Here is a 12,349-nt window from a genome sequence, read left to right on the forward strand (position 1 = left end):
AAATAATTTTATGTCAATTCAAAATTGTTTAATATAATTTTATATATATTTAAAAATTAATATAATATATTTGTTGAAAACATGAAAAAAAATAAAGGTACTTTTATTATTTATTTATTGCTATCCAATTTCATTAAAATTTAAATATAGATGATCTATAGAAGAGTATCGAAACTCTAGAAAAAAAAAACTTTTAAAATAAAAAGATTTATAAAATAAAATAAACAATTAATTACTATTAAATTCATGACTTTTATGTGTGAATTCCATGACTTAATTCAAATGTAATTAGATTTTTATTTTCATATTTTATCAACTTTCTCAATTTATTTAGAATATTTTGACTATAGTATTTTTGTTAGAATTTTGTCGAGTAAATAGTCAAATTAGTCTCTGAAAGATCACTCATTTTTAAATTAGTTTTCGAAAGATATTTAATTTTTAATTAAATTCGTCTTTTAAGGATTTTAAATTAGTTATTTTAGTCTTTCCATTACTTCCATTGCTAACAGCGTCAAAATTTATTGATGTGACACATTAAGTGACGTGCACCACAATACAAACCTAGTAGTCCCAATTGGCAACTAATATAATAAGTTTATGAAATTAGATCAAATAAATTTCAAATTGAGAGATTTCAATACCTCAAGTTCTTCTCTTAATTAGATTTTGATTTGATATAATTTCATAAATTTACCATATTAATAGTCAATTAAAACTCCTGTGTATTGTACTATTACTTAACATGTCAAATTAACAAATTTTGACACTATCAACAAATAAAATGATAAAAAAACGAATGTAATTAATTTAAAATTTTTAAAAAAAAATTTAATTAAAAAATTTTTTGAAACTAATTTAAAAAACAAATAATTTTTCAAAAATGAATTTAACCATTTACTCAAAATAATTTGGATGGCACAACACAGGAGAAGCCATATCCATGGGCATCCACTAAAAAAATTGAGTAATAGATTTGTCTTCCCTAGTTAAAGTATGTTGTTAGGAAGAAAAATAATAAGAGGGTTGAGGCAATTAAAGATGATATTCAGACTTAAAGTGGTAAATCGTTAGCATATGATGAAGAATTAGAGAGAAAAGACACGTGGAATCTAATCCATAGAATTAGGGACGTAAAAGAGGCATAAGAGAGAACCATAAATACAAGGCTGAAGGTTATGCATTGCAGCGTTGAGTGGTATATTCTTTTTTTTTCTCTGACAAATTCTGTTCTTTACTTCTCTCTGAATTTCTTTTCATTTTTCTTTTGTTGGTAAATCAGGTTCTACAATACTTGTGAAAAAGTCTTAGACCAATTCTCTTCTTTTTTACAAGTCCTCAATAATTCACTTACTAAAATTTTATATATCCATTATAGTTTATATTACTATTTCATTGATGTAATTGTTTAATTTGATTATGTTCTTTTAAATTTAGACATTTATTATTTTCTTGAGTAGTTTAACGTATTTTTACTTTTTTATATGTTAACTTAATTGTAAGATGAAAAAAACTAATTTGAACAGTCAAAATATTCTGTTTTCTTAGATCAATTATAGAATGTAAATAGTAGAAATTATATAGAGCGAAATTTTTTTCCCTTTCAATTGCATGAGAAATAAGAGAACTTGACTGAAAATTTATCAAATTAATACAATTATATCTCAACAATCAATTATTTTAATCATGCACTAAAATCAATTATTAATATAAAATATATATTAAAAATGAATTAAATTACAATATATTTACATAAAAATATATAATAATTAATTTTGATGATTGATTTTTTTGTTTAATATTTTTTTGACTTTCTGTTGAGACGTTGATGTTCTACGTTATGTTAAATTTTTTATTTAAAAAAAAATATTTTTCTCAACAATTCGGGTTGTACCAATGATGAATGAATGCTAGTTTGAAGGAATATGTAGAGGCAGAACTTGACTACCAACCACTATGCATATAAGGTTCTATACTCTCCTGCAGCATTTATAAAAGCATTTTTACACGAAGTATCTAATTAGATATAAATTATAATATCACAAAACTTACATATTGATATTAATAATGAATAAGAATAGTTCTCATAATATAACCAAGTTACAAATTCCATTTAGCAAAATGTGTGTAACTTTCAGTTCTCTTCGCATGATTCAATTTATTTGACTATCACATCAATGGTGGTTTTTGAATGCTTACCACTTGATAGAGTATTTTTAGTCATGATAAAAATTAGGTTACTTCTAGAAAATTAAATAAAGGAGTCAAAAATGAGCTGTAACTAAATCAAATTAGAAGATTATATTTATAACATATTTTTAGTTACTCTTGGTCCAAGACAACTAGCAGTCAACAGATATTTGTAAAACAAGTTGGTGACAGATTAATAATTCATTTGTTATAGCGTTGTTTTCGTAATGCCAAAAAAAATCACGTATATATTATCAGATGCTCGAAACAAAGTAGTTTATACTTTGATAAGTTAAAGAAAAAGAGAGTGGTGTGATAGGAAAGAAGTGTGTGTGAAAGAGAGCAAAATTCATTGGTCTTGCACACACATTTTTTCTTATCTAACCTTTCTTTTCTTTTTCTTTACACAAAATGTCTTCGTCTTCACCGACAACCAATTATGCTGACGATGACATACAGGATATTATATTCACCAAACGAGGTTGTTTATTTTGGATCCCATGCTTTCGATCAAAAGCATCATCGTCAGCATATGGTCGTCGGTGTGGAGAAGAGCAGAAATCGGAGAAGAAGCAGCATTCGCGGCCCAAAAAATTGAAGAAAGTAAAGGAATTGTCTAAGAAGGTGTTTGGGTCTAAATGGAAAAAGTTTATTCGTCGTTTGAAGAAGAAGAATATTCCCAGAACTACATTGACAAAGAAAGGTTCATTCCATTATGATCCCTTGAGTTATTCCCTCAACTTTGATGATGGAAAACATTACGAAGGTGATGATCATGAACGTTACAGCCGCAATTTTTCATATCGCTTTGCTTCTCTTCCAGCATCAACAAAATCATCCATGGACCTTGGCAAGGATAATAGTCTCTCGTTGATGTGATAATATCATGTGAAAATAGTCGAAAGCTTTTTTGAATGTATCCTTGATTTCATTTTTGACCTTAGCAAGACTCAAAATGGAGAAGGATATGATTCTTGAATAGAAATTGTTAGGCTATATGTGCCTGTGTGGTAACATATTTTGTATTATTTAATTTTTTACGTAATAAACATTTTATTTATTTATTGATATATATAAAAGGAAAACATGCTATAGACAAAGACAACAATATAATGGAACTCATTAAAAATGTTCCAATTAAAAACACTGGACTTCAGTGTAGTGTAGTAAATTATTCTAACAAATCCAATGATTATATTGAATAGAACATTGTAGTGTAGTCACTAAAGCTTTATCATCACCATGGTCCTTGGGGTTGTAGGTAAAACTATTTTTAAAATTTGAAATTGTAATAGGGACACATCAAATGACAAAACGAACCTTGTTTGAGTCTGTTGTCAAAGTCAAATTAGAAATTACTAGAATGCACATTCTGTTTTTATATTTGCTAGGCTCTTATCATAAAGACTAATAAAATTTAACATAATGCACTTTGATTTTAATATAACTCTATACATTTAAATTAGAATTGATTCTCAATAACGTTACCCCCTCAAGCCGTGTAGGAAATGCATGGATTTCCAAGCTGCGGAGAAGCTGTTTGATGAAATGCTTCAGAGAGGGGTGCAGCCTAATAACATTACTTTCTCCACTTTGATCAACTGTGCCATGCTTTGCCCGATAAGGCTGTCGATTGGTTTGAGAGGATGCCGGGTTATGGGTGCGAGCCGGACGGAATTTACCTGTTGCCTTGATGCCGTGGCATTCTCGGCATTGATTAAGATGATTGGAGTGTCCGGAAACTATGATGGATGCTTGAGTGTGTACCAAGAAATGAAGGAACTTGGTGTGAGGCCTAACTTGGCAATATATATATATATATAGAGAGATGATAAGTAATGCATTCTCAACGGATTTGATGACCTATGCTGCTATGCATCCGTTATAAGTGTATGTTAGAGCACAGTTTAGTGATGAACTGATGATGCTCTAAGTGTTTATAAGGAAATTGAGATGAGTTTGATTCTTTATAATGTGCTTTTGGCGATGTGTACTGATGTTCACCATGTCGATGAAGGTGTTGGGATTTTCAGGGACATGAAGAGTTCTGGGACTTGATAGCCTGACAGTTGGACATATTCTTCCATGATCACCTTGTATAATTGTATTTGTGCTACCGCAAAGTTTCAGAGGCGGAGGTGATGTTGAATGAGATTATTGAATCCGGAATTGAGTCTACTATCCTTGTTCTGACATCGATGATCCAGTGCTATATAAAAGCCAAGCGAACTGATGATGTTGTGAAGATATGTAATCAACTCTCGGATTTGTGCATGGTTCCAGATTACTGCTTCTGCTGTTATCTTCTGAATGTTATGGCTCAAACACCAAATGAAGAGATGGGTATGTTGACAGATTGTGTTGAGGAGGGTAATGCAAAACTTGGGTTTGTGGTAAGATATTCGGTAGAAGAACAGGAAGGTGATGGAGATTCTTTTATAAAGGAAGTATCATAGCCTCTTAGTTCAGTTGATGCTGAAGCGAAAATGCCCTGCCGCAATTCTCTCATTGATCTTTGTTTGAAGCTGAATGCAAATGGCAGAGAACTGCAGAAAAGATCAAGAGAATTGCATTCAAATGGCAGAGACCTGAGCTGGACATCAAAGTAGTTATGCATTTTCTGATTCATTTTGCAGAAATTTGTATTAGTATAGTAAAAGATAACTTATTTTCTAGTAATAAATTTTGAATATCTTATATAGAGTACATGGATGCTGTTATTACTTGTTGAATGTTGAGGGTGCATTACAAATACAGTATTCATGAACATGCATTATAAATTTATAACCAAGGCCTTTCTTTTATTGTCATCATTCTTCATGAACTGGAAGAAGAAAAGAGCTTACTGCAATTAGGATAAGATCTGAAAAGTACTTCAGTTTCCCTTTCATGAATTGGCCCAAATCAAATTACCCAACTTTCTTTTATCATCTGTTGCACATATGATTATTGTGATTAGTATGATATTGAGCAGAACAAATAAAAACTAATTGGTAATGGCTAATTACTCTAACAATTAAGGGCATGTAAATTGATCGAATACATATAAAGAAACAACTCCGTCAGCAAAGTGAAGAATACCTATAATCAATATACCATGCTACAACAGTCCAACACACAAAATCTGACTGAACCTGATAATGAAACCAGTAAGATTGAGGCATTGAGCTAAACCGGGGCTTAAATCCACATGAAAAACTATACAGTGAAGTGTTACAGTTACCTGGAAGTAGGGGTAGTGGGGGGAAAAAAAATTTGGACCATTTCTCGATTTGTGCGTGTCATCCTTGCGCAGGGGCCATGCTAATCTTCTCTGTATCGTTCCAATTTTATCGGATGTCCCCGAAGGGACGAGCCTTTTGTGTTTCCTTTGATATATATTCTGTCAGAGTAGTCTGATACTAAGCGATGTGAGACTTTACCGAGTCAAGTGAGAAAGTGAAATTGAACATGAAAATGGAGGATGATTAACATCTCCATCACCGTTTGCATGAGGTCATAACGAGTTCTTTCACTCAGTCGCAGGGAGGGAGCTGGGACATGAAGAAGAAGGTGACCAAAACTCTACCGTAGTAACTTTTTACATGTGTGGGCTCCACCATATGTAAAAATTTACCTTATTTTGTTAAGTGACTAAAAAAATTAGTGACTTTTAAACTATGAGGTACGGACACTTTGTTGAGTTGTCGTGTCTCCGTGTCGGACACATTTTGGACACGACACTCACCGACACGCGTGTCTGCTGTGTTCAACTGTGTCTTTATAAAAAATAAAAAAATAAAAAAATTTTTTCGGACACGTTTGGACACACCTAAATACAATTACGTGCTAGTGTGTCTAGTCTTATTCTTTACATATATTCTTAAAATAAATTTAGATATAATATATATTATTATTTATTAAAACAAAAAATATTTTAAATACTTGATATAATTAAAATAAGACATTAAAAATAATTAAAATTTTTAATTTATATTTTAATATCAATAAAATATCAAAATATCATTACGATTTATCTAAAAAATATTTTATATATTATATGTATGCGTGTCCCGTGTCATGTAAAATTTTAAAATTTGCGTGTCGACATGTCCCAGGTAGTGTCGTATCCTGTGTCCGTGTCAGTGTCTGTGCATCATAGCTTTTAAATATACTAATTAAGGGAGAGATTTATTGTTTATGGAATATAAAAATTGAATTAATTAATAAAAATATTTTAAAAATATTTAAACATTGATAAAAAAATAAAAATTAAAATGTTTCTAAAAAGTTTAAAAAGCATAAAGATATAACTAAACAAACCATTTTTTCTATAAGTGACAAAAATTTTTGTATTTAGGAAATAATTTGTACATTTGATCAAAAATTTAAGCCACGAGATGGGTAGAAATCTTCAGTTTTTTCACAATTTTGCATTATATTATACGACACTGTAGTAACGTATTCCATGACCAGTTTCATAATGCTCTTCGGCCGCCTAAAATCAACCGAATACTGCCTCATGAAACTCTAATTTATGCGGTCATAAGCCTTTTCAAAATTAAATTTGATTGCCATATAGCCTTTTTTACCTCTAGCTTATTTCATTAAGTGCACCATTTTTTTTCTTATCAAAATATGGTCTTGTATTCTCCTTCTTAGAATAAAGCTTGATTGGCACGGTGAAATTTTATTATGGAAGAGTGACTTTAGTTTTTTTACTATGACCTTGGTGACACATTTATCGTTCACATTGCACAATGCAATAGAGCGAAAATGTGAGATGAATTCTGGTGGTGCTGTAGTTTTTAAGATCATGGTGTAATAAGGGTCAAGTTGTAGTATTTTATTTCATTCGGGTTGGGCCACACATTTTTTACAAATTTATATACATTTTCTTTCAAAATTTTGCAATTTTCTTTATAGAACAAGGCTGGAAATCCATAGTTGCTCATGACTTTAAAGGAGCCAATGCTAAATATGGCCTTTTTGATATCCTCTTGAGTAGGTTTGGTACATAATTTTTTGACCTGGTTCTCATTGAGGTTTTGATATGCTATTTTCCAATGGGGTAGTTGAGAGTCATGTCTTTCTTCTCTATATAGCTCTTCAAAGAAATTGAATGTCATTCTTTCCAACTTCTCCTAATTCTCCTCCCAAAGGCCTTAAGCATTTTTTAGTTTAGTAATTCTCTTCTTTCTTTTTCTTATAATTATTTTTGTGTGAAAATAGTGAATGTTTCTATCACCCTCTACTAGTCAAATATCTCTTGATTTTTGTATCTAAAATACTTTCTCTCTATTAAGTAGCTCCTCCAATTCTTTGTTTAAATTTCTTTTAAGTTCATCTAGGAAGGGATTGCTCCCATAACTAGGAGCTCTCTGATTATCTTCTATCCTTCTTAGAATTTCATTATTTTTCTTCTATATATGCCCAAAAATTTCTGCGTTCCACCTCTTTAGATATTATGTGAGTTGTGTAAGGGCACATTTTAAGGCATGTTGTCCCTTTATGCCTTATTTTATGCATTCCTCAAACTCTGACGGTAAGTTTTGTATTGCCTCATATCTGAACGGTTTGTCTTTCTTCTACATTAGTACTGGTTCCATATTAATAAGGAATGGATGATGGTCTGAATAGGATCTAGTTAGGACCTCCATTCTTTCCTCCGAAAATCTTGTCCTCCAAACCACATTGGCTAAGGCCCTATCTAGCCTTTTAAACATTCTATCTAGTCCCTCCCATTTAGGCCCTTTCCACTTGAATCTCGACCCAATATAACCGAGGTCAATAAAATTATAACTTGTTATCCAATCTGCAAATTTTCTGCACACATTCATATCTACTCTTACCCCCTTCTTTTTTTCTCCTTTATTTGGACTTTCTATCTCATTGAAGTCTCCCACAATCATCTACTCCTTTTTGATATGCTGTGATAACTCCGTCACTTCCTTCCACAATCTTTTCCTATTATTCTTTTGTGGACTAGCATACAAAGCCGTGAGAAGTCAATTTCTTCTATTACTATAATTAACCTCCATATGGACTCACTGGGTTTTAGAGGATAGAACCATGATGTTTATATTTGGGTCATTTCACATTATCCAAATCTCACCACTAAAGCTAATCGCATCCTCCATATGATAAGAGGCAAAACTAAAACTCCCTATAACCTCTCTAGCTCTATTAGCACTCACCCTTGTTTCTAACAACGACAACACTATATCAGGTCTAAACCGTTTCATCATATCCAATAGGATGCGACGAAAAGGTCTTTACTCTCCGCCCTTCTATAATTACAAGAAATGATAATCATAAATAGATATGAGTAAAGCAGTACCTCTTAAAGCTAGCTTAGGCCCTTTCTTGAAGGTTTTCTTCCTCTATATGTTCCCCTATCAAAGCTACATCTCTTGGTCCTTCTTGATTCTCAACCAAATCATCTGCACATGTCTCGCACTCTATCATGATGATGCCTCCATCATTCTGATTGAGCATTCTTTTTACTGCTTCTGTTGCTTCTATCATAGCATCTACATCAATTGATAAAATTATTTCTAGGAGTTTGGGATCAGGGGACTCCTCCATCTTCTCATTCATTTTTTGTGTGTTCATCACTGCAAATTTAAAGATGTTTGTTTCTTGAGAGACTTGATTGTTTTCCATCCAGTTATTGCTATGGTGTGTGTATGTGTATTGAGGATGAATTTGGTATTTGTTGGTTGTAATAGGCTAGCCAAAAAGGGTACAAGAGAAGGTTAGTTTCAACTGTGTTTTAGAAAAAGGTGTAGAGAATTTTTGTCCATTTGGACTAGATTCTTACAACACATTAGGGATTTTGGTCATTTAGGCTATTGTTATGTGGCTGGTTGAGGACACGGGTTGGTGTGGCAGGTTTAGGTCTTGTTAATCTTATGGTTGTCAATCGTGGGTCTGGGGGGTGTTATGCACAGCTTTTACTGCAGTGTCATGGCTGGGTAACGTGATAATTGGACAAATCTGGTAACTGTTATTCCCCCTCATTATCAATCTCATCATTGTGTCTTTATTATAACATATCTTGTACTAGAGATAGTACCTTTTTCATTCTTGCTCCCATCAATTTCACTACGCCCAATATGCTCTCCATTTCCTCCTTTTTTTGCTTCTTGTTACTCTTCGGACCACCATCCATGGTCCATATGTCTAATTTTTTTCTGTCATGACTTATTTATCTTTATCTTTTTTAAAAATTCTAACATTTTTCTCTATAGAATTCCTTTCCTCCTGTATATGCTCACTTGGTTCTCCTCTTCCTTGAGCCTTCCCAGTTTTCATGGCAGTATCATCTCTTTTTGCTATCTTGTTATTAGATGGACAACTTGATTTTTCATACCCAACCTTCTCACAACCAAAGCAGATATTATATAATCCTTCATATTCTACCATATGCTTTTCCCTGTTGATTGCATAGTGGGTAACTAGAGGCTCTATGAGGTCTATCTTAATGCAAAGTCTGACAAATTTTTTCTTCTTTCTGTTTGCTGTGTTAGTGTCCTCCTTTAAAGTTTTATACAATGTTCTCAATATTCTTCAGCATTTTCTCATCATAGCATTCTATTGCCAGTCTTGGCAGCTTCACTCAAGCTGCAATTTTATCAATGAAAGTCTCTATAGAGTTAAAATTTGGTTTCTAAAAATGTATAAAGAGGTAGTAATCTAAGATTTTCCAAGGTCTTTTGATTAAAGCAAAGTCCAAGTCTTTTTGTGAGTAGAATTTCACAATAAAGAACTCATTACTCATGTCAATAACATCAATACTTTTCATTTTTCTCACATAGCTTTAAGCCTTCTAGTTAGCGCCATTAAAGATATCTTTTTGCCTAGTAATTTGATAATGAGGGTATCCTACCAAACTTTCCTTAATTCATGAATGGCTTTCTCATTAATTGTGAGGTTGTTGATATCTTTGACCTTATGTATAGTAATGTCTTGACCGTGGTTATTTTTCTCTTCCATGAGACTTTTTTCTGTTGGTTTGGTCTCCTTTTTCCCGCCTCCTTCTTCTTCTACTGTTGCTTGCCTCTCCAGACCATATCACTAAAGGTCCTTTTCTGCTCCTTAGCCTTGCTCGTATTGCCTCTTTTCTCCTCTGCTCCTTGCATCCAGTCTTCCTCTTCTCTTGGAGTTAAGGATGGGTCTTGACTTCTAGAGAAGACTTGTTTTATATTTGAAATTCTGACCCCTTTTTTTTTCATTTCTTTGTGAATGATCCTGTCTTTTTCTCACAGGTATTTCTGGCATATAGGATCTGGAGTGACCTCCACGTATGTAGCCGCCTCTCATGAGACTGCAAGGATAAAAGGTCCAGTGGTTTGCGGTAGCTTACGGTGGTTTGCTTAATAATAACCCTTTCTATACCACAAAATATTCAGCAAACTGGTTGCCGAACATATATAAATCCAAATACAACTAGTTTTACATGTTCACCCATAAAAATAAACATGGAATTAACATCTTGGTTTATTATTGTTAGGGCTGTCAAATTGTCAACCCGCCTAAGTCTTTTGATTAAACGGGTTGATTTGTTTAAACTCGTTTTATTCAAGGGTCATAATTTTCTAATCTAGACCGTTTATGGCCGGCATAGCCCGTTAAACAGATTGGTCCGTTTACTATTTTAGTTGATGGGTTGAATTTTCGGATTTAATTCGGAGAAATAGTAGTTAAAAATACTATTTTTTAATGTAAAAAAATTAAACGTGTTGCCTAATTTAATCTGTTGGTCTAACCCGTTTAACCTGTCATTTTTTTTGGTTAATCGAACTCATCTCGTTTAATTCAAAATTTAAACGAACTTAATTTTAGAGGTAAAATTCGCCAGTTTAAATGGATAAATAGAATGACTCGATGAATTTAGTATATTTTGATGGTTCTAGTTGTTGATGTAGCAAGTATTCGCTATCAATATAATTATGTAAACCACTTTTAAAGTGTTCTATTATTCCTGCATGTTATATTAGACCCAATTTCATGTAAAGTAGAGGATTTAATATTGGTGGATATTTTTAAGATAATTTTATAATTGTTTTCACATGAAAAAACTTTTTTTTTACCTTTGAATAATAGATGTAGAATTAAATTTTAATATATTATAAAAATATTGTCTTTATTTAAAATGTAATTAAATAAATAAATCACACTTTTAAACAAAATATCTTTATAAAAAAATATTTTTGATATTTTATTTGAATAGGTGCCTTTAATATTTTAAAAGAAATTCCGGTTCAACAACACTTATATGAGATTGTTAAAATTGAAGAAAATTATTATTCAAAGTTGGTTAAGGAGTACAAACAAAATTCTGTATAGAAATTGTTACGGTAGGTAACCGGAGATTAGTGCAACGGATGGCGTTTGGCGGCCCAAGTGTGCGATGGATGAGAACTCAGGGTAGGCACGCAGCTCGGGAGGCTCCGTCCGACTTGTGCTCGCGTGTGAATGGGGGGTGGTACCTGCAAAGACACTCCGATGCCTAAGTTAGCAAGGGTGTAAGCAGGTCTAGAGAGTATTGGGCTTTTTCATACCTGAAGGGGTGTCAGGGTATTTATAGAGGCGAGCCAATAACCACCGTTGGTGTAGTGCCATATCTTTAGGGTGGTAACCGTCCCTATTATCTTGGGGAGGTTAAGATATGGCTTTATGAGACGGTTAGAGAGATTTTAGGGGCGGTTACTCATTTGAATGAGTGTTTATCTGCCAGCTAATCTCGCATCCGACCTCTTCTGACCAAGTCGTGGTTGATACCGACTTCTTATGTGAAGGCCGGTACTTAGCTAGGCTCTAATCCTTTAGATTAGGCCTTTTAGTTGGACCTGGGCCTTTATATTGGGCCAGGGTATGAACAGTGCCCCTACTTGAGCCCAAATTTTCTTTTAAGTTTGGGTTCAAGTATTCAACTCGGGCTCGCAGTCGACTTGTTTGAAAGAGTACGGATCTTGGAAACCGACGTGATTTTCGCGACCTTTAGTTTCTGACAGTTACGTCAATTCAAGCGTCGTGTCGTTGGGGAAGTGTTGAGGGCTTTGGTAACGGTGCAATCTCATTAATGACTGCTCCGTTTTTACCATTATGCCCTTGGGCGTATTTATAAATACTTTCCCTCTCTTTCTATTTTCCGTTTCTGCAATCTTTCAAACTT

At 33.0% G+C, this 12,349-nt stretch overlaps 1 long non-coding RNA gene and 1 other non-coding gene across 4 annotated transcripts; both read right to left on the reverse strand.

Annotated features, from left to right (window-relative positions):
* Window positions 1–4,025: 4,025 nt before the first annotated feature.
* LOC107494976 (uncharacterized) lies at window positions 4,026–5,763 on the reverse strand. Of its 3 annotated transcripts, XR_008010756.1 has the most exons (4): window positions 5,414–5,763; window positions 5,272–5,324; window positions 4,915–5,121; window positions 4,026–4,736 (listed from the first exon to the last, which is right to left on the reverse strand). It is a non-coding gene; the product is annotated as an uncharacterized LOC107494976 (long non-coding RNA). The 3 variants fall into 3 exon arrangements; XR_002364288.2 differs by lacking the exon at window positions 5,414–5,763 and having other exon boundaries at window positions 5,272–5,407; XR_008010757.1 differs by lacking the exon at window positions 4,026–4,736 and having other exon boundaries at window positions 4,841–5,121; window positions 5,414–5,754.
* Window positions 5,440–5,542, reverse strand: LOC127740124 (U6 spliceosomal RNA). Its single transcript, XR_008000805.1, has one exon. It is a non-coding gene; the product is annotated as a U6 spliceosomal RNA (small nuclear RNA).
* Window positions 5,764–12,349: the final 6,586 nt, after the last annotated feature.

This window comes from Arachis duranensis, chromosome 6 (assembly GCF_000817695.3).
Source record: "Arachis duranensis cultivar V14167 chromosome 6, aradu.V14167.gnm2.J7QH, whole genome shotgun sequence".
In the NCBI taxonomy this organism is placed as follows: Eukaryota; Viridiplantae; Streptophyta; class Magnoliopsida; order Fabales; family Fabaceae; genus Arachis; species Arachis duranensis.